The sequence below is a fragment of the Stegodyphus dumicola genome, chromosome 6 (genome assembly GCF_044657685.1).
Source record: "Stegodyphus dumicola isolate Sdum_Otavi_A_Nest chromosome 6, ASM4465768v1".
In the NCBI taxonomy this organism is placed as follows: Eukaryota; Metazoa; Arthropoda; class Arachnida; order Araneae; family Eresidae; genus Stegodyphus; species Stegodyphus dumicola.
In genome coordinates, this window is record NC_140773.1 from 140,943,006 (window position 1) to 140,966,938 (window position 23,933).

The window sequence follows — 23,933 nt, forward strand, 5'->3', positions numbered from 1 at the left end:
GTGAGATTTTTGCAACACAGAATGAAGTTAATCAAGCCAAAGCAAAAATGAAAAAGATTTGAGGTTTTTGGATGACTGGGATAAATTGAAGCAAGTCAAGATGAAGCTGAAACAGTTTGAGAATTATGCATTAGTCGGCTTTTATGTCTGTTGTTAGAAAGTGGAATTTGTAGTAGTTAGGCAATCGGAAGCTGTATTATTTTTTCAATGTTGTAAATATTTTTTATAAATTTTCCTTTTCAGGTCTACATACAATTGCGTTCATTAATTTTAAAACATTTTATGTATTTTTCTTTTTTAGGTATTTATGGAACTGATTTCAATCACATAAAAATATTTCTTTTTCAGGTGTATATAGAAATGATTTGATTCAAATTAAAATGTTTTTATACATTTCTTTTCAGATGTACATAGAACTTGTAAATACGTTTTTTCAGGTGTATATAGAAATGATTTCATTCAAATTAAAATGTTTTTCTTTTCAGGTGTACATAGAACATGTAAATTTTTGTAAATAATTTTTCTTATTCATTGCTTGCATTTTTGTAAACACATACAAATATATATATATCTTAATTGTGCGTGTGTGTATATATGTATATACAATTGCATCAATATATATATATATATATATATATATATATACATATTTATATATAGTGATGCAATTTTGTCTATGATTCTGTAACAGCAGAGCAGGGAAGGGGCTGATACCTGGGAGAAAAAATAACCCCCTGGTCGATGAGGTTGCAGAGGAGACCCCAGGTGTCAGGCAGTTTATGCCGTCAAAAGCCCACCAATTTTTTCTGTTTACATTTTTTTTTCTGTTCAAGTTTTTGTGTTTAATATAAACTTATAACTAAGAAATTATTATTATTATTATTATTTCTTTTCAGATAAATACGGATTGTAGCTCGCCCATCTGGCGTACTTACTCGGTAGATTTTAAAAATTATTTTCTCTTTTTCTTTGAACTATTGACGCAATAACTGATTTCATTCATATAAAATATTTTGTTTTGCATGATATTTAATATACTCAAGGGATAGGCCTGTAATGTCTGTCCCAAAGTTGTGTCTTTTATAGACATAGGTACAGTAAAATATTTTACGGGTTCACACGACTGACATTTTATGAAACGTTTGGAAAATTTTCTGTGTGCTGCCCTACTGTGTTATCCAAAGAACAACAGTTGCAGTAGTTGATGATAATGTGTGTACAGCCCCAAATAATTGGAGACAAGGATATTTTGGAGTTTGTTCAAAGCTAAAAAAATATCATTGATGCAGATTCCGACAAAGAAAACGAAATGAATAATGCAGTTCTTGTGGATGATTTTGTTTCATTGATTTTTTATTAAATACATGCCTATATGCATATCTGTGCAAATAAAATGTACTCTAATAAACTTAATTTTGTTGAAAATATGTTTTTTTTTTTTTTTTTTTTTTTTTTCAATATCCTTTAACACGAAAAAATTCTTCAGTCCCTTCGGTTTCGCGTTAATAATAATGAAAGTGAGAAAAACAATTTTAATCATAGATTTAAAATTATTTTTCTGTTTTTGATTTAAATACAAAATATTTCCACAAATTTCACACAGAAACTATTTTAGACACCAGCAAAGAATTGAGTGGGTGCAGCCCACCCATCTGCAATACTTACTCGGTAGATTTTAAAAATTATTTTCTGTTATTTATTTATTTTGAATGCGATAAAAACAGGCGACTAACTAATTTGGTTTATATGTATGTACATATATATTTTCAAATGTATATACAGGGGATATTGGACACATACAACACTATTGACACAATATGAGCTATATCCACACAATGATGGAACAAGGTGTGCAGCAGATGCAAGACATGGGCATGATTCACATGATATTTGATATACTCGAGGGATAGGACTGTAATGAGCAAATGAGTTTGTTCCACAAAGTTGTGTCTTTTACAAACACCCAACATTCGAATCCCAGTGAATGGGGTGGCTGCATGGGTGTTTTTGTTATTTTCCCCATGCCACTTTCTTTTAAAAAGCCGACAAGAAGGCATCCCTCCCCTTAGGCAGATTGCACTCGAGTGCTTTGCCGTAGCTGAATACGCTACACCACTACATTACACACGGAAGTAAAAATGACACTTCCTGTGGTCGTTGCCTAATTATTCAAAATATTTTGATAATTGTTATCTGTTCTTAGAATTTCCATAGCATTGCACATATTATTTAACATTCTGTTATTTACCAGCAATTTTATAATCTGCAAGTTTTGGTTTTACAATTTTTGATTTTTTAAAATTAACACCTTCTTACACAATTTGCAAACGAGTTCAATAGCCAAACATTCCCTTTCATATTACATCTGAAGAACTGTTGTAGCATTATGCAACAAACATTTCGCTGTTCATTAAAATATAGGAACACTTTTCAATCAAATTTTGATTAGAATTTGATGTAGATTGAAAAGTTGTTTTCAACTCAGCTGCCTTTACACTCGCAGTTGTATTCACAATTGATTTTCACGCTGGACTTTTATCATTTGTCATATCCGCTAAATTTTAAGTGTCAGCAATTTTTTCTGCGGTAACAGCATCTACAAATGACCATCTGCCATGAATATTTTTCACACATGCACGAGTTTTATTTTAGAACCGCTGATGCTTTGGGTTTATGATACTACTTGCTAATAGTATGCATTATGATAGCATAAGTAAAAAAAAAATTTACCAGTATAATCAAAATAGAACAAATTCACGACTAAAATATTATCAAGAGTCTTAGAAGACCCTTCGAAGAACATTTTTAGAAGGTAAACAAAGATAACTGACGAAAACTGATCAGCTCGAAAACCCACGCTTGAAAAATGTAAACAAACGCCGCCGAAAGCAGTTACAGTTACGACTAAGATCAAAGGTTTGCTCGCAGTTAAAAGTATTACTTCCGAGCATGAAAAAATTGTAACATAATGCTTTTAAATGTTTTCTACTATTTTAAAGGCATTTAAATGCCAGTATATATTTACTTTTATGAAACATAATTACAAAAGAGATGTTAAGTATAAAATATATAGACAGCAGTTGGAGTTTACCAAAAAGAATTTAAATAAAGGAATTTTAACAACGAGTATACTGTTGGAATATCACACCCGAAAATTTTCGCGATTACACTTCGTACAAGCAGCTGAGCGGTAAAATCGCTGAACACTGGTAGTTCGGTCCAACTTTCTAATCCCGGCGAGCCGGCTGGCTGCATGTGTGTTTTCGTGGTTTTCCGCATGCAGTATCTTCTGCATGCATACGTTAACAAAGCGGGCGCAGCAAATGTAAAATCGCTGTACACTGGTAGTTAGGTCCAACTTTCGAATACCACGAAGGCATCCATCCCCTGAAGTAATGGGCTTCAGCCCGCTCAGCTGGCGGGCTTGCCCGCTAGTCTATACTATTAAAATCTGTGTGCCTCTGTCTGTTTGTGTGTTTGTAACATCATCTCCTCGGGAACGGCTGGGTGTAGAGCTTAGCGGAAGGTACCGTTGGATTCAGAATTCCCGTGGCTCGCCATATTGACCATCGGCATCTTCGTGCGACTTTAATTAGCCGAGATATTAATTAAAAACTGCTTTTTCCCCTACGTTTCCCTACGTTTTGCACTTTATTTCACCCGTTTTCCCTGTTTTAGGGATTTCGCCGAGTGCCAAATTCGTTTTTCTCGAATAACTTGGGAACGGCGCCGAGTTGGAATTCGAAACGCATATCTCCGGTTTCGAAAAAAATCAACAAATCCATCGATACCGCTCCCATCTTCGTACGACAATAATCCGCGGAGTTATTAATTGAAAACTGCGAAAACAATAATTTCGGCACTCAGTCTTCCGAGTGGCAACAGTCTCGGCAGTCGTCGGAGATAAAAATGCTATGGTAAACGCCAAGGCCGTTCGCCACTAACAAACTAAGAATAAAAAATTAAAATAACTTAAAGGAATAAACTGAAAAGCTTAAATAAAACTAAAAATAGAAACATTCTCTTCATTTAGTTGTCGTTAGTTGAATGTAGATTGGTTTATGCCCTTGATAAGTCGAGTAAATAACGTCATAGATAAAATAAAAAGTTTTGTTTCCCGGTCTGGCAACAGATCAAATAGAATCAAAAGTTTAGTTTCCTGGTTTGGCAACAAAAAATTTATTTACGAAGTTTGGATTTGGAAGGAGACCGTCGCAATTTTTTCCAGCATTTCAAATTTCGTAAATATTCTTATTATTACTCATTGCACTTAATCTTTATTTCTTTTTACAGGATATTTGATTGTTTTTTGCATTTATATTTGTAGTTTTAGTAATTTAAAGTAGTATTTTAGACTTTTATATGCTCCTGTTAGTTTAGAACTTGAGAATTCTTCGGAACATTAACTTGGTGACTCTTTTTATATATTTAATGTATTATTTTGTATTTTTTTAAAGATCTATTCATTCGTGTTTTATATTTCTGTTATTGTTGGTCGATAAATTGCATTTACATTTTATATTTTTGACATTTTCCTGTGTGCGATAACAATTATCGTTTTAAGGCGATCGAATGTTCTATATTTTATTAGATTTGTTATTTTGTTAGGTTTGTTATTTGAATTTGAGAATTGATTTCAGAAGTTCCTAATTTATATTTGTATTTATACCTTTTATTTATTTTGTGTTTAGGTTTTCATTTTCTGTTTATGTGCATTGTTCTCAGATTGACCTAATTATTAGAAATATTTTCATAATTTTTATCTGTGCTTGGAATTTTTCATAATATTACCCATATTATTTCTTATTTGCCAGCAATTTTTTAACAGGGAAGTTTTTGTTTTACATTTTTGATTTTTTAAAATTAATTTGCTCTTAAGTGGAAAATTTTTCATTTAGTCTAGGATTATTTTAAAATTTGTGTTGTATACATATAGAATGCATTAATTTTTTTTCCAGCAGTATTGGTTTAATGAGCAATTTTTTTCTTTCATCTGCGTAGTCAATTTTTTGTGTCGAGTTAATATTTTAGTAGTGCTTTTTTTAACGTACTGAAATGCCGAAACGGAAAAGAGGCATTACAGGAGATGCATCAAGAAGACGAAGAGCTGAAGCACAGAGTTTACGGCGAGCTGCAGAAAATGAAGAAGAAACTGCTGCGAGACTGAGCACGCAAGCGCGTCGGCAAGCAAACCTACGCGCTCAAGAAACGGAAGAAGAAACAGCTACGAGACTCGGCAGGAAAGCTCAATATCAAGAAAATTTACGTGCTGCAGAAACGGAACAAGAAACCATTAGGAGACTCAGCAGGCAATCCCAATGTCAAGAAAATTTGCGTGCTCAAGAAAGTGAAGAAGAAACCAGTAGGAGGCACAGACTGGACTCTCATCGTCATCGTCAAGTTCGAGCGGAAGAGTCGGAAGAGGACGCTGCTACACGAAGAACGCGAGACGCTGCACGCCACAGACAAGTCCTATCCGAAGAAACAATGTCCGTACGAGAAGACAGGCCACGCATGAATGCAGCACAACGTTCACGCAGCACTCTTCACAATGCAGGAAGATGTGGACTCGAAGTTTATGTTGAGCAACACAGCGCCGGTTCAATGGAAGCTTCCTGCGATCTCTGCAACGGATTGTTCTTTACGGGAGAAAGGAATGCAAGAGGAAGATACATGCACTGCTGTAACAATGGGAAAATTGTCGAAGCTGAAAGAAGATATCCAGAAGAATGGCACAATTTAATGAATGGGAACCACCCGTTTTCTGAAGAGTTTTTTGCCAACATACGTACTTACAACTGCCTCCTCAGTTTTGCTTCATTGGGTGCCAATATAGAAATGCCTTCGGGTTCGGGTCCCTACTGCTTCAGGATTCACGGTGCCATATATCATCGAACGAGCCACCTTCATCCGCCTCATCCCGGTCAAGAACAGTATGATCAGCTGTACATTTTAGATTCGGATCAAGCCCTCAGGCAGAGAATGAACATATTTGGAAATGTTGCCCTGAACGCCGAACTCCTGAGACAGTTGGACACAGTTTTAAGGAACGTTAATCCATATGCGGAAGCCTACAAGATGCTGAAGGAATTCGAAGAAGAACTGTACGAGAGCAAGGTGCCGAAACTGCTGCGGATATCCGCATGTACATCAAGGGTGAAAGTGTTGCTGCAGGCGAGCACAGGGGACGTTACAATGCTCCGAAAGAAAATGAAGTTGCAGTCGTCTTCAAGAGTACGGACGGCGCTCCTCCATCGAAACCGAGACATCGTGATCCATCCGAGAGGTGGCGGTCTCATGAACATCAGTACCTTAAATCCCAACTTGGAACCCATGACGTACGTACTTTTCTTTCCTCACGGCGAGCAAGGATTCAGAGTCGGACAGCAATACACAAAGTTACAGTTTTACAGTCACAGGGTGTCCGTACGACGAGATTGCTACAACCCGATTTTGTATGGCCGGAAATTGTTTCGGCAGTATCTCGTGGATGCATACGTAAAAGTTGAAGGCAACAGGATTGCGTACCTCCGGAGCCATCAGACGAATCTGAGAGTGGAAACTTACATGGGTCTTGCCGATCACATTTACAGAGTTGGTCAAGAGACGGGCGTCCGCCCTGGAATACCGGTTATACTTCCGTCAACGTTTATAGGAAGCCCTCGCTGCATGCAGCAAAACTATCAGGACTCGATGGCCATTGTGCGCGACTTTGGTAAACCGGATCTGTTTTTGACTTTCACGTGCAACCCTAAATGGCCGGAAATAACAGAAAACTTATTCCCAGGACAGAAGGCTCACGATCGCCCGGACATCGTTTCGAGGCTATTTGACCTGGAGAAAACGGCTTTGATGCAAGATTTGACAGAGAATCACATCTTAGGTGCGACCATTGCAGATATACACGTCATCGAATTTCAGAAGAGAGGATTGCCTCATATGCACCTTTTGTTGTTTTTAGCGGAAGAAGACAAAATAAGAGATGCAGAGTGCATCGACTCGCTGGTGTGTGCTGAACTTCCAGATGCTACTCGACATCCGGAGCTACACAACATTGTGAAGTCATCGATGATTCACGGACCCTGCGGTGAACTGAATAGAAACTCTCCCTGCATGAGTGATGGTGTATGTTCGAAAGGATTTCCGAAACCGTTTCAGGCAGAAACTAAAGAGAACGTGAATGGCTACCCACTCTACAGAAGAAGGGACGATGGAAACTTTATCGTGATCAAGGGTCATGCCATCGATAACAGATGGGTCGTTCCTTACAATCCGTATTTATCGAAAAAGTACAACGCCCACATAAACGTTGAAGTATGCAGCTCCATAAAATCGGTGAAGTATTTGTTCAAATACGTGTACAAGGGTCATGATGCAGCTAAAGTTGTTCTGGAAGAATCTGGAGATAGAACTTTAATGTGGGACGAGATCAAATGCTTCTTAAATGCAAGATACGTGTCTGCCCCTGAAGCAGCGTGGAGGCTGTTTGAAAAAAGAATGCATTCTAAGTCGCACTCCATCATACGACTACCGGTTCATTTGGAAAACCTGCAGCCCGTCTATTTTGCCGAATCCGAAGAAAGGAATGCTTTCCAGAGAGCTGCCGAGAAAAATACCATGCTCACCGGATGGTTTGAACTGAACAGAACAGTTCCCGAAGCGAATGGTTACCTGTATGCCGAAATTCCTAAACATTTCACCTGGAGGAATCATGCCTGGCAGACACGAGTTAGACTTGGAGATTACATCCTTTCAAGAATGTATTCTGTTAGCCCGAAAGATGTTGAGCGTTTCCATCTGAGGTTGCTGCTGTGTCACGTTAAAGGAGCGAAGAGTTTTGCCTATTGTGAAGATACTATTAAAATCTGTGTGCCTCTGTCTGTTTGTGTGTTTGTAACATCATCTCCTCGGGAACGGCTGGGTGTAGAGCTTAGCGGAAGGTACCGTTGGATTCAGAATTCCCGTGGCTCGCCATATTGACCATCGGCATCTTCGTGCGACTTTAATTAGCCGAGATATTAATTAAAAACTGCTTTTTCCCCTACGTTTCCCTACGTTTTGCACTTTCTTTCACCCGTTTTCCCTGTTTTAGGGATTTGGCCGAGTGCCAAATTCGTTTTTCTCGAATAACTTGGGAACGGCGCCGAGTTGGAATTCGAAACGCATATCTCCGGATTCGAAAAAAATCAACAAATCCATCGATACCGCTCCCATCTTCGTACGACAATAATCCGCGGAGTTATTAATTAAAAACTGCGAAAACAATAATTTCGGCACTCAGTCTTCCGAGTGGCAACAGTCTCGGCAGTCGTCGGAGATAAAAATGCTATGGGAACGCCAAGGCCGTTCGCCACTAACAAACTAAGAATAAAAAATTAAAATAACTTAAAGGAATAAACTGAAAAGCTAAAATAAAACTAAAAATAGAAACATTCTCTTCATTTAGTTGTCGTTAGTTGAATGTAGATTGGTTTATGCCCTTGATAAGTCGAGTAAATGACGTCATAGATAAAATAAAAAGTTTTGTTTCCCGGTCTGGCAACAGATCAAATAGAATCAAAAGTTTAGTTTCCTGGTTTGGCAACAAAAAATTTATTTACGAAGTTTGGATTTGGAAGGAGACCGTCGCAATTTTTTCCAGCATTTCAAATTTCGTAAATATTCTTATTATTACTCATTGCACTTAATCTTTATTTCTTTTTACAGGATATTTGATTGTTTTTTGCATTTATATTTGTAGTTTTAGTAATTTAAAGTAGTATTTTAGACTTTTATATGCTCCTGTTAGTTTAGAACTTGAGAATTCTTCGGAACATTAACTTGGTGACTCTTTTTATATATTTAATGTATTATTTTGTATTTTTTTAAAGATCTATTCATTCGTGTTTTATATTTCTGTTATTGTTGGTCGATAAATTGCATTTACATTTTATATTTTTGACATTTTCCTGTGTGCGATAACAATTATCGTTTTAAGGCGATCGAATGTTCTATATTTTATTAGATTTGTTATTTTGTTAGGTTTGTTATTTGAATTTGAGAATTGATTTCAGAAGTTCCTAATTTATATTTGTATTTATACCTTTTATTTATTTTGTGTTTAGGTTTTCATTTTCTGTTTATGTGCATTGTTCTCAGATTGACCTAATTATTAGAAATATTTTCATAATTTTTATCTGTGCTTGGAATTTTTCATAATATTACCCATATTATTTCTTATTTGCCAGCAATTTTTTAACAGGGAAGTTTTTGTTTTACATTTTTGATTTTTTAAAATTAATTTGCTCTTAAGTGGAAAATTTTTCATTTAGTCTAGGATTATTTTAAAATTTGTGTTGTATACATATAGAATGCATTAATTTTTTTTCCAGCAGTATTGGTTTAATGAGCAATTTTTTTCTTTCATCTGCGTAGTTAATTTTTTGAGTCGAGTTAATATTTTAGTAGTGCTTTTTTTAACGTACTGAAATGCCGAAACGGAAAAGAGGCATTACAGGATATGCATCAAGAAGACGAAGAGCTGAAGCACAGAGTTTACGGCGAGCTGCAGAAAATGAAGAAGAAACTGCTGCGAGACTGAGCACGCAAGCGCGTCGGCAAGCAAACCTACGCGCTCAAGAAACGGAAGAAGAAACCGCTACGAGACTCGGCAGGAAAGCTCAACATCAAGAAAATTTACGTGCTGCAGAAACGGAACAAGAAACCATTAGGAGACTCAGCAGGCAATCCAAATGTCAAGAAAATTTGCGTGCTCAAGAAAGTGAAGAAGAAACCAGTAGGAGGCACAGACTGGACTCTCATCGTCATCGTCAAGTTCGAGCGGAAGAGTCGGAAGAGGACGCTGCTACACGAAGAACGCGAGACGCTGCACGCCACAGACAAGTCCTATCCGAAGAAACAATGTCCGTACGAGAAGACAGGCCACGCATGAATGCAGCACAACGTTCACGCTGCACTCTTCACAATGCAGGAAGATGTGGACTCGAAGTTTATGTTGAGCAACACAGCGCCGGTTCAATGGAAGCTTCCTGCGATCTCTGCAGCGGATTGTTCTTTACGGGAGAAAGGAATGCAAGAGGAAGATACATGCACTGCTGTAACAATGGGAAAATTGTCGAAGCTGAAAGAAGATATCCAGAAGAATGGCACAATTTAATGAATGGGAACCACCCGTTTTCTGAAGAGTTTTTTGCCAACATACGTACTTACAACTGCCTGCTCAGTTTTGCTTCATTGGGTGCCAATATAGAAATGCCTTCGGGTTCGGGTCCCTACTGCTTCAGGATTCACGGTGCCATATATCATCGAACGAGCCACCTTCATCCGCCTCATCCCGGTCAAGAACAGTATGATCAGCTGTACATTTTAGATTCGGATCAAGCCCTCAGGCAGAGAATGAACATATTTGGAAATGTTGCCCTGAACGCCGAACTCCTGAGACAGTTGGACACAGTTTTAAGGAACGTTAATCCATATGCGGAAGCCTACAAGATGCTGAAGGAATTCGAAGAAGAAACTGTACGAGAGCAAGGTGCCGAAACTGCTGCGGATATCCGCATGTACATCAAGGGTGAAAGTGTTGCTGCAGGCGAGCACAGGGGACGTTACAATGCTCCGAAAGAAAATGAAGTTGCAGTCGTCTTCAAGAGTACGGACGGCGCTCCTCCATCGAAACCGAGACATCGTGATCCATCCGAGAGGTGGCGGTCTCATGAACATCAGTACCTTAAATCCCAACTTGGAACCCATGACGTACGTACTTTTCTTTCCTCACGGCGAGCAAGGATTCAGAGTCGGACAGCAATACACAAAGTTACAGTTTTACAGTCACAGGGTGTCCGTACGACGAGATTGCTACAACCCGATTTTGTATGGCCGGAAATTGTTTCAGCAGTATCTCGTGGATGCATACGTAAAAGTTGAAGGCAACAGGATTGCGTACCTCCGGAGCCATCAGACGAATCTGAGAGTGGAAACTTACATGGGTCTTGCCGATCACATTTACAGAGTTGGTCAAGAGACGGGCGTCCGCCCTGGAATACCGGTTATACTTCCGTCAACGTTTATAGGAAGCCCTCGCTGCATGCAGCAAAACTATCAGGACTCGATGGCCATTGTGCGCGACTTTGGTAAACCGGATCTGTTTTTGACTTTCACGTGCAACCCTAAATGGCCGGAAATAACAGAAAACTTATTCCCAGGACAGAAGGCTCACGATCGCCCGGACATCGTTTCGAGGGTATTTGACCTGAAGAAAACGGCTTTGATGCAAGATTTGACAGAGAATCACATCTTAGGTGCGACCATTGCAGATATACACGTCATCGAATTTCAGAAGAGAGGATTGCCTCATATGCACCTTTTGTTGTTTTTAGCGGAAGAAGACAAAATAAGAGATGCAGAGTGCATCGACTCGCTTGTGTGTGCTGAACTTCCAGATGCTACTCGACATCCGGAGCTACACAACATTGTGAAGTCATCGATGATTCACGGACCCTGCGGTGAACTGAATAGAAACTCTCCCTGCATGAGTGATGGTGTATGTTCGAAAGGATTTCCGAAACCGTTTCAGGCAGAAACTAAAGAGAACGTGAATGGCTACCCACTCTACAGAAGAAGGGACGATGGAAACTTTATCGTGATCAAGGGTCATGCCATCGATAACAGATGGGTCGTTCCTTACAATCCGTATTTATCGAAAAAGTACAACGCCCACATAAACGTTGAAGTATGCAGCTCCATAAAATCGGTGAAGTATTTGTTCAAATACGTGTACAAGGGTCATGATGCAGCTAAAGTTGTTCTGGAAGAATCTGGAGATAGAACTTTAATGTGGGACGAGATCAAATGCTTCTTAAATGCAAGATACGTGTCTGCCCCTGAAGCAGCGTGGAGGCTGTTTGAAAAAAGAATGCATTCTAAGTCGCACTCCATCATACGACTACCGGTTCATTTGGAAAACCTGCAGCCCGTCTATTTTGCCGAATCCGAAGAAAGGAATGCTTTCCAGAGAGCTGCCGAGAAAAATACCATGCTCACCGGATGGTTTGAACTGAACAGAACAGTTCCCGAAGCGAATGGTTACCTGTATGCCGAAATTCCTAAACATTTCACCTGGAGGAATCATGCCTGGCAGACACGAGTTAGACTTGGAGATTACATCCTTTCAAGAATGTATTCTGTTAGCCCGAAAGATGTTGAGCGTTTCCATCTGAGGTTGCTGCTGTGTCACGTTAAAGGAGCGAAGAGTTTTGCCTATTGTGAAGATACTATTAAAATCTGTGTGCCTCTGTCTGTTTGTGTGTTTGTAACATCATCTCCTCGGGAACGGCTGGGTGTAGAGCTTAGCGGAAGGTACCGTTGGATTCAGAATTCCCGTGGCTCGCCATATTGACCATCGGCATCTTCGTGCGACATTAATTAGCCGAGATATTAATTAAAAACTGCTTTTTCCCCTACGTTTCCCTACGTTTTGCACTTTCTTTCACCCGTTTTCCCTGTTTTCGGGATTTGTCCGAGTGCCAAATTCGTTTTTCTCGAATAACTTGGGAACGGCGCCGAGTTGGAATTCGAAACGCATATCTCCGGATTCGAAAAAAATCAACAAATCCATCGATACCGCTCCCATCTTCGTACGACAATAATCCGCGGAGTTATTAATTAAAAACTGCGAAAACAATAATTTCGGCACTCAGTCTTCCGAGTGGCAACAGTCTCGGCAGTCGTCGGAGATAAAAATGCTATGGGAACGCCAAGGCCGTTCGCCACTAACAAACTAAGAATAAAAAATTTAAATAACTTAAAGGAATAAACTGAAAAGCTAAAATAAAACTAAAAATAGAAACATTCTCTTCATTTAGTTGTCGTTAGTTGAATGTAGATTGGTTTATGCCCTTGATAAGTCGAGTAAATGACGTCATAGATAAAATAAAAAGTTTTGTTTCCCGGTCTGGCAACAGATCAAATAGAATCAAAAGTTTAGTTTCCTGGTTTGGCAACAAAAAATTTATTTACGAAGTTTGGATTTGGAAGGAGACCGTCGCAATTTTTTCCAGCATTTCAAATTTTGTAAATATTCTTATTATTACTCATTGCACTTAATCTTTATTTCTTTTTACAGGATATTTGATTGTTTTTTGCATTTATATTTGTAGTTTTAGTAATTTAAAGTAGTATTTTAGACTTTTATATGCTCCTGTTAGTTTAGAACTTGAGAATTCTTCGGAACATTAACTTGGTGACTCTTTTTATATATTTAATGTATTATTTTGTATTTTTTTAAAGATCTATTCATTCGTGTTTTATATTTCTGTTATTGTTGGTCGATAAATTGCATTTACATTTTATATTTTTGACATTTTCCTGTGTGCGATAACAATTATCGTTTTAAGGCGATCGAATGTTCTATATTTTATTAGATTTGTTATTTTGTTAGGTTTGTTATTTGAATTTGAGAATTGATTTCAGAAGTTCCTAATTTATATTTGTATTTATACCTTTTATTTATTTTGTGTTTAGGTTTTCATTTTCTGTTTATGTGCATTGTTCTCAGATTGACCTAATTATTAGAAATATTTTCATAATTTTTATCTGTGCTTGGAATTTTTCATAATATTACCCATATTATTTCTTATTTGCCAGCAATTTTTTAACAGGGAAGTTTTTGTTTTACATTTTTGATTTTTTAAAATTAATTTGCTCTTAAGTGGAAAATTTTTCATTTAGTCTAGGATTATTTTAAAATTTGTGTTGTATACATATAGAATGCATTAATTTTTTTTCCAGCAGTATTGGTTTAATGAGCAATTTTTTTCTTTCATCTGCGTAGTTAATTTTTTGAGTCGAGTTAATATTTTAGTAGTCCTTTTTTTAACGTACTGAAATGCCGAAACGGAAAAGAGGCATTACAGGATATGCATCAAGAAGACGAAGAGCTGAAGCACAGAGTTTACGGCGAGCTGCAGAAAATGAAGAAGAAACTGCTGCGAGACTGAGCACGCAAGCGCGTCGGCAAGCAAACCTACGCGCTCAAGAAACGGAAGAAGAAACCGCTACGAGACTCGGCAGGAAAGCTCAACATCAAGAAAATTTACGTGCTGCAGAAACGGAACAAGAAACCATTAGGAGAATCAGCAGGCAATCCCAATGTCAAGAAAATTTGCGTGCTCAAGAAAGTGAAGAAGAAACCAGTAGGAGGCACAGACTGGACTCTCATCGTCATCGTCAAGTTCGAGCGGAAGAGTCGGAAGAGGACGCTGCTACACGAAGAACGCGAGACGCTGCACGCCACAGACAAGTCCTATCCGAAGAAACAATGTCCGTACGAGAAGACAGGCCACGCATGAATGCAGCACAACGTTCACGCAGCACTCTTCACAATGCAGGAAAATGTGGACTCGAAGTTTATGTTGAGCAACACAGCGCCGGTTCAATGGAAGCTTCCTGCGATCTCTGCAACGGATTGTTCTTTACGGGAGAAAGGAATGCAAGAGGAAGATACATGCACTGCTGTAACAATGGGAAAATTGTCGAAGCTGAAAGAAGATATCCAGAAGAATGGCACAATTTAATGAATGGGAACCACCCGTTTTCTGAAGAGTTTTTTGCCAACATACGTACTTACAACTGCCTGCTCAGTTTTGCTTCATTGGGTGCCAATATAGAAATGCCTTCGGGTTCGGGTCCCTACTGCTTCAGGATTCACGGTGCCATATATCATCGAACGAGCCACCTTCATCCGCCTCATCCCGGTCAAGAACAGTATGATCAGCTGTACATTTTAGATTCGGATCAAGCCCTCAGGCAGAGAATGAACATATTTGGAAATGTTGCCCTGAACGCCGAACTCCTGAGACAGTTGGACACAGTTTTAAGGAACGTTAATCCATATGCGGAAGCCTACAAGATGCTGAAGGAATTCGAAGAAGAAACTGTACGAGAGCAAGGTGCCGAAACTGCTGCGGATATCCGCATGTACATCAAGGGTGAAAGTGTTGCTGCAGGCGAGCACAGGGGACGTTACAATGCTCCGAAAGAAAATGAAGTTGCAGTCGTCTTCAAGAGTACGGACGGCGCTCCTCCATCGAAACCGAGACATCGTGATCCATCCGAGAGGTGGCGGTCTCATGAACATCAGTACCTTAAATCCCAACTTGGAACCCATGACGTACGTACTTTTCTTTCCTCACGGCGAGCAAGGATTCAGAGTCGGACAGCAATACACAAAGTTACAGTTTTACAGTCACAGGGTGTCCGTACGACGAGATTGCTACAACCCGATTTTGTATGGCCGGAAATTGTTTCAGCAGTATCTCGTGGATGCATACGTAAAAGTTGAAGGCAACAGGATTGCGTACCTCCGGAGCCATCAGACGAATCTGAGAGTGGAAACTTACATGGGTCTTGCCGATCACATTTACAGAGTTGGTCAAGAGACGGGCGTCCGCCCTGGAATACCGGTTATACTTCCGTCAACGTTTATAGGAAGCCCTCGCTGCATGCAGCAAAACTATCAGGACTCGATGGCCATTGTGCGCGACTTTGGTAAACCGGATCTGTTTTTGACTTTCACGTGCAACCCTAAATGGCCGGAAATAACAGAAAACTTATTCCCAGGACAGAAGGCTCACGATCGCCCGGACATCGTTTCGAGGGTATTTGACCTGAAGAAAACGGCTTTGATGCAAGATTTGACAGAGAATCACATCTTAGGTGCGACCATTGCAGATATACACGTCATCGAATTTCAGAAGAGAGGATTGCCTCATATGCACCTTTTGTTGTTTTTAGCGGAAGAAGACAAAATAAGAGATGCAGAGTGCATCGACTCGCTTGTGTGTGCTGAACTTCCAGATGCTACACGACATCCGGAGCTACACAACATTGTGAAGTCATCGATGATTCACGGACCCTGCGGTGAACTGAATAGAAACTCTCCCTGCATGAGTGATGGTGTATGTTCGAAAGGATTTCCGAAACCGTTTCAGGCAGAAACTAAAGAGAACGTGAATGGCTACCCACTCTACAGAAGAAGGGACGATGGAAACTTTATCGTGATCAAGGGTCATGCCATCGATAACAGATGGGTCGTTCCTTACAATCCGTATTTATCGAAAAAGTACAACGCCCACATAAACGTTGAAGTATGCAGCTCCATAAAATCGGTGAAGTATTTGTTCAAATACGTGTACAAGGGTCATGATGCAGCTAAAGTTGTTCTGGAAGAATCTGGAGATAGAACTTTAATGTGGGACGAGATCAAATGCTTCTTAAATGCAAGATACGTGTCTGCCCCTGAAGCAGCGTGGAGGCTGTTTGAAAAAAGAATGCATTCTAAGTCGCACTCCATCATACGACTACCGGTTCATTTGGAAAACCTGCAGCCCGTCTATTTTGCCGAATCCGAAGAAAGGAATGCTTTCCAGAGAGCTGCCGAGAAAAATACCATGCTCACCGGATGGTTTGAACTGAACAGAACAGTTCCCGAAGCGAATGGTTACCTGTATGCCGAAATTCCTAAACATTTCACCTGGAGGAATCATGCCTGGCAGACACGAGTTAGACTTGGAGATTACATCCTTTCAAGAATGTATTCTGTTAGCCCGAAAGATGTTGAGCGTTTCCATCTGAGGTTGCTGCTGTGTCACGTTAAAGGAGCGAAGAGTTTTGCCTATTGTGAAGATACTATTAAAATCTGTGTGCCTCTGTCTGTTTGTGTGTTTGTAACATCATCTCCTCGGGAACGGCTGGGTGTAGAGCTTAGCGGAAGGTACCGTTGGATTCAGAATTCCCGTGGCTCGCCATATTGACCATCGGCATCTTCGTGCGACATTAATTAGCCGAGATATTAATTAAAAACTGCTTTTTCCCCTACGTTTCCCTACGTTTTGCACTTTCTTTCACCCGTTTTCCCTGTTTTCGGGATTTGTCCGAGTGCCAAATTCGTTTTTCTCGAATAACTTGGGAACGGCGCCGAGTTGGAATTCGAAACGCATATCTCCGGATTCGAAAAAAATCAACAAATCCATCGATACCGCTCCCATCTTCGTACGACAATAATCCGCGGAGTTATTAATTAAAAACTGCGAAAACAATAATTTCGGCACTCAGTCTTCCGAGTGGCAACAGTCTCGGCAGTCGTCGGAGATAAAAATGCTATGGGAACGCCAAGGCCGTTCGCCACTAACAAACTAAGAATAAAAAATTAAAATAACTTAAAGGAATAAACTGAAAAGCTAAAATAAAACTAAAAATAGAAACATTCTCTTCATTTAGTTGTCGTTAGTTGAATGTAGATTGGTTTATGCCCTTGATAAGTCGAGTAAATGACGTCATAGATAAAATAAAAAGTTTTGTTTCCCGGTCTGGCAACAGATCAAATAGAATCAAAAGTTTAGTTTCCTGGTTTGGCAACAAAAAATTTATTTACGAAGTTTGGATTTGGAAGGAGACCGTCGCAATTTTTTCCAGCATTTCAAATTTTGTAAATATTCTTATTATTACTCATTGCACTTAATCTTTATTTCTTTTTACAGGATATTTGATTGTTTTTTGCATTTATATTTGTAGTTTTAGTAATTTAAAGTAGTATTTTAGACTTTTATATGCTCCTGTTAGTTTAGAACTTGAGAATTCTTCGGAACATTAACTTGGTGACTCTTTTTATATATTTAATGTATTATTTTGTATTTTTTTAAAGATCTATTCATTCGTGTTTTATATTTCTGTTATTGTTGGTCGATAAATTGCATTTACATTTTATATTTTTGACATTTTCCTGTGTGCGATAACAATTATCGTTTTAAGGCGATCGAATGTTCTATATTTTATTAGATTTGTTATTTTGTTAGGTTTGTTATTTGAATTTGAGAATTGATTTCAGAAGTTCCTAATTTATATTTGTATTTATACCTTTTATTTATTTTGTGTTTAGGTTTTCATTTTCTGTTTATGTGCATTGTTCTCAGATTGACCTAATTATTAGAAATATTTTCATAATTTTTATCTGTGCTTGGAATTTTTCATAATATTACCCATATTATTTCTTATTTGCCAGCAATTTTTTAACAGGGAAGTTTTTGTTTTACATTTTTGATTTTTTAAAATTAATTTGCTCTTAAGTGGAAAATTTTTCATTTAGTCTAGGATTATTTTAAAATTTGTGTTGTATACATATAGAATGCATTAATTTTTTTTCCAGCAGTATTGGTTTAATGAGCAATTTTTTTCTTTCATCTGCGTAGTTAATTTTTTGAGTCGAGTTAATATTTTAGTAGTCCTTTTTTTAACGTACTGAAATGCCGAAACGGAAAAGAGGCATTACAGGATATGCATCAAGAAGACGAAGAGCTGAAGCACAGAGTTTACGGCGAGCTGCAGAAAATGAAGAAGAAACTGCTGCGAGACTGAGCACGCAAGCGCGTCGGCAAGCAAACCTACGCGCTCAAGAAACAGAAGAAGAAACCGCTACGAGACTCGGCAGGAAAGCTCAACATCAAGAAAATTTACGTGCTGCAGAAACGGAACAAGAAACCATTAGGAGAATCAGCAGGCAATCCCAATGTCAAGAAAATTTGCGTGCTCAAGAAAGTGAAGAAGAAACCAGTAGGAGGCACAGACTGGACTCTCATCGTCATCGTCAAGTTCGAGCGGAAGAGTCGGAAGAGGACGCTGCTACACGAAGAACGCGAGACGCTGCACGCCACAGACAAGTCCTATCCGAAGAAACAATGTCCGTACGAGAAGACAGGCCACGCATGAATGCAGCACAACGTTCACGCAGCACTCTTCACAATGCAGGAAGATGTGGACTCGAAGTTTATGTTGAGCAACACAGCGCCGGTTCAATGGAAGCTTCCTGCGATCTCTGCAACGGATTGTTCTTTACGGGAGAAAGGAATGCAAGAGGAAGATACATGCACTGCTGTAACAATGGGAAAATTGTCGAAGCTGAAAGAAGATATCCAGAAGAATGGCACAATTTAATGAATGGGAACCACCCGTTTTCTGAAGAGTTTTTTGCCAACATACGTACTTACAACTGCCTCCTCAGTTTTGCTTCATTGGGTGCCAATATAGAAATGCCTTCGGGTTCGGGTCCCTACTGCTTCAGGATTCACGGTGCCATATATCATCGAACGAGCCACCTTCATCCGCCTCATCCCGGTCAAGAACAGTATGATCAGCTGTACATTTTAGATTCGGATCAAGCCCTCAGGCAGAGAATGAACATATTTGGAAATGTTGCCCTGAACGCCGAAATCCTGAGACAGTTGGACACAGTTTTAAGGAACGTTAATCCATATGCGGAAGCCTACAAGATGCTGAAGGAATTCGAAGAAGAAACTGTACGAGAGCAAGGTGCCGAAACTGCTGCGGATATCCACATGTACATCAAGGGTGAAAGTGTTGCTGCAGGCGAGCACAGGGGACGTTACAATGCTCCGAAAGAAAATGAAGTTGCAGTCGTCTTCAAGAGTACGGACGGCGCTCCTCCATCGAAACCGAGACATCGTGATCCATCCGAGAGGTGGCGGTCTCATGAACATCAGTACCTTAAATCCCAACTTGGAACCCATGACGTACGTACTTTTCTTTCCTCACGGCGAGCAAGGATTCAGAGTCGGACAGCAATACACAAAGTTACAGTTTTACAGTCACAGGGTGTCCGTACGACGAGATTGCTACAACCCGATTTTGTATGGCCGGAAATTGTTTCGGCAGTATCTCGTGGATGCATACGTAAAAGTTGAAGGCAACAGGATTGCGTACCTCCGGAGCCATCAGACGAATCTGAGAGTGGAAACTTACATGGGTCTTGCCGATCACATTTACAGAGTTGGTCAAGAGACGGGCGTCCGCCCTGGAATACCGGTTATACTTCCGTCAACGTTTATAGGAAGCCCTCGCTGCATGCAGCAAAACTATCAGGACTCGATGGCCATTGTGCGCGACTTTGGTAAACCGGATCTGTTTTTGACTTTCACGTGCAACCCTAAATGGCCGGAAATAACAGAAAACTTATTCCCAGGACAGAAGGCTCACGATCGCCCGGACATCGTTTCGAGGCTATTTGACCTGGAGAAAACGGCTTTGATGCAAGATTTGACAGAGAATCACATCTTAGGTGCGACCATTGCAGATATACACGTCATCGAATTTCAGAAGAGAGGATTGCCTCATATGCACCTTTTGTTGTTTTTAGCGGAAGAAGACAAAATAAGAGATGCAGAGTGCATCGACTCGCTGGTGTGTGCTGAACTTCCAGATGCTACTCGACATCCGGAGCTACACAACATTGTGAAGTCATCGATGATTCACGGACCCTGCGGTGAACTGAATAGAAACTCTCCCTGCATGAGTGATGGTGTATGTTCGAAAGGATTTCCGAAACCGTTTCAGGCAGAAACTAAAGAGAACGTGAATGGCTACCCACTCTACAGAAGAAGGGACGATGGAAACTTTATCGTGATCAAGGGTCATGCCATCGATAACAGATGGGTCGTTCCTTACAATCCGTATTTATCGAAAAAGTACAACGCCCACATAAACGTTGAAGTATGCAGCTCCATAAAATCGGTGAATTATTTGTTCAAATACGTGTACAAGGGTCATGATGCAGCTAAAGTTGTTCTGGAAGAATCTGGAGATAGAACTTTAATGTGGGACGAGATCAAATGCTTCTTAAATGCAAGATACGTGTCTGCCCCTGAAGCAGCGTGGAGGCTGTTTGAAAAAAGAATGCATTCTAAGTCGCACTCCATCATACGACTACCGGTTCATTTGGAAAACCTGCAGCCCGTCTATTTTGCCGAATCCGAAGAAAGGAATGCTTTCCAGAGAGCTGCCGAGAAAAATACCATGCTCACCGGATGGTTTGAACTGAACAGAACAGTTCCCGAAGCGAATGGTTACCTGTATGCCGAAATTCCTAAACATTTCACCTGGAGGAATCATGCCTGGCAGACACGAGTTAGACTTGGAGATTACATCCTTTCAAGAATGTATTCTGTTAGCCCGAAAGATGTTGAGCGTTTCCATCTGAGGTTGCTGCTGTGTCACGTTAAAGGAGCGAAGAGTTTTGCCTATTGTGAAGATACTATTAAAATCTGTGTGCCTCTGTCTGTTTGTGTGTTTGTAACATCATCTCCTCGGGAACGGCTGGGTGTAGAGCTTAGCGGAAGGTACCGTTGGATTCAGAATTCCCGTGGCTCGCCATATTGACCATCGGCATCTTCGTGCGACTTTAATTAGCCGAGATATTAATTAAAAACTGCTTTTTCCCCTACGTTTCCCTACGTTTTGCACTTTCTTTCACCCGTTTTCCCTGTTTTCGGGATTTGGCCGAGTGCCAAATTCGTTTTTCTCGAATAACTTGGGAACGGCGCCGAGTTGGAATTCGAAACGCATATCTCCGGATTCGAAAAAAATCAACAAATCCATCGATACCGCTCCCATCTTCGTACGACAATAATCCGCGGAGTTATTAATTAAAAACTGCGAAAACAATAATTTCGGCACTCAGTCTTCCGAGTGGCAACAGTCTCGGCAGTCGTCGGAGATAAAAATGCTATGGGAACGCCAAGGCCGTTCGCCACTAACAAACTAAGAATAAAAAATTAAAATAACTTAAAGGAATAAACTGAAAAGCTAAAATAAAACTAAAAATAGAAACATTCTCTTCATTTAGTTGTCGTTAGTTGAATGTAGATTGGTTTATGCCCTTGATAAGTCGAGTAAATGACGTCATAGATAAAATAAAAAGTTTTGTTTCCCGGTCTGGCAACAGATCAAATAGAATCAAAAGTTTAGTTTCCTGGTTTGGCAACAAAAAATTTATTTACGAAGTTTGGATTTGGAAGGAGACCGTCGCAATTTTTTCCAGCATTTCAAATTTCGTAAATATTCTTATTATTACTCATTGCACTTAATCTTTATTTCTTTTTACAGGATATTTGATTGTTTTTTGTATTTATATTTGTAGTTTTAGTAATTTAAAGTAGTATTTTAGACTTTTATATGCTCCTGTTAGTTTAGAACTTGAGAATTCTTCGGAACATTAACTTGGTGACTCTTTTTATATATTTAATGTATTATTTTGTATTTTTTTAAAGATCTATTCATTCGTGTTTTATATTTCTGTTATTGTTGGTCGATAAATTGCATTTACATTTTATATTTTTGACATTTTCCTGTGTGCGATAACAATTATCGTTTTAAGGCGATCGAATGTTCTATATTTTATTAGATTTGTTATTTTGTTAGGTTTGTTATTTGAATTTGAGAATTGATTTCAGAAGTTCCTAATTTATATTTGTATTTATACCTTTTATTTATTTTGTGTTTAGGTTTTCATTTTCTGTTTATGTGCATTGTTCTCAGATTGACCTAATTATTAGAAATATTTTCATAATTTTTATCTGTGCTTGGAATTTTTCATAATATTACCCATATTATTTCTTATTTGCCAGCAATTTTTTAACAGGGAAGTTTTTGTTTTACATTTTTGATTTTTTAAAATTAATTTGCTCTTAAGTGGAAAATTTTTCATTTAGTCTAGGATTATTTTAAAATTTGTGTTGTATACATATAGAATGCATTAATTTTTTTTCCAGCAGTATTGGTTTAATGAGCAATTTTTTTCTTTCATCTGCGTAGTTAATTTTTTGAGTCGAGTTAATATTTTAGTAGTGCTTTTTTTAACGTACTGAAATGCCGAAACGGAAAAGAGGCATTACAGGATATGCATCAAGAAGACGAAGAGCTGAAGCACAGAGTTTACGGCGAGCTGCAGAAAATGAAGAAGAAACTGCTGCGAGACTGAGCACGCAAGCGCGTCGGCAAGCAAACCTACGCGCTCAAGAAACGGAAGAAGAAACCGCTACGAGACTCGGCAGGAAAGCTCAACATCAAGAAAATTTACGTGCTGCAGAAACGGAACAAGAAACCATTAGGAGACTCAGCAGGCAATCCCAATGTCAAGAAAATTTGCGTGCTCAAGAAAGTGAAGAAGAAACCAGTAGGAGGCACAGACTGGACTCTCATCGTCATCGTCAAGTTCGAGCGGAAGAGTCGGAAGAGGACGCTGCTACACGAAGAACGCGAGACGCTGCACGCCACAGACAAGTCCTATCCGAAGAAACAATGTCCGTACGAGAAGACAGGCCACGCATGAATGCAGCACAACGTTCACGCAGCACTCTTCACAATGCAGGAAGATGTGGACTCGAAGTTTATGTTGAGCAACACAGCGCCGGTTCAATGGAAGCTTCCTGCGATCTCTGCAACGGATTGTTCTTTACGGGAGAAAGGAATGCAAGAGGAAGATACATGCACTGCTGTAACAATGGGAAAATTGTCGAAGCTGAAAGAAGATATCCAGAAGAATGGCACAATTTAATGAATGGGAACCACCCGTTTTCTGAAGAGTTTTTTGCCAACATACGTACTTACAACTGCCTGCTCAGTTTTGCTTCATTGGGTGCCAATATAGAAATGCCTTCGGGTTCGGGTCCCTACTGCTTCAGGATTCACGGTGCCATATATCATCGAACGAGCCACCTTCATCCGCCTCATCCCGGTCAAGAACAGTATGATCAGCTGTACATTTTAGATTCGGATCAAGCCCTCAGGCAGAGAATGAACATATTTGGAAATGTTGCCCTGAACGCCGAAATCCTGAGACAGTTGGACACAGTTTTAAGGAACGTTAATCCATATGCGGAAGCCTACAAGATGCTGAAGGAATTCGAAGAAGAAACTGTACGAGAGCAAGGTGCCGAAACTGCTGCGGATATCCACATGTACATCAAGGGTGAAAGTGTTGCTGCAGGCGAGCACAGGGGACGTTACAATGCTCCGAAAGAAAATGAAGTTGCAGTCGTCTTCAAGAGTACGGACGGCGCTCCTCCATCGAAACCGAGACATCGTGATCC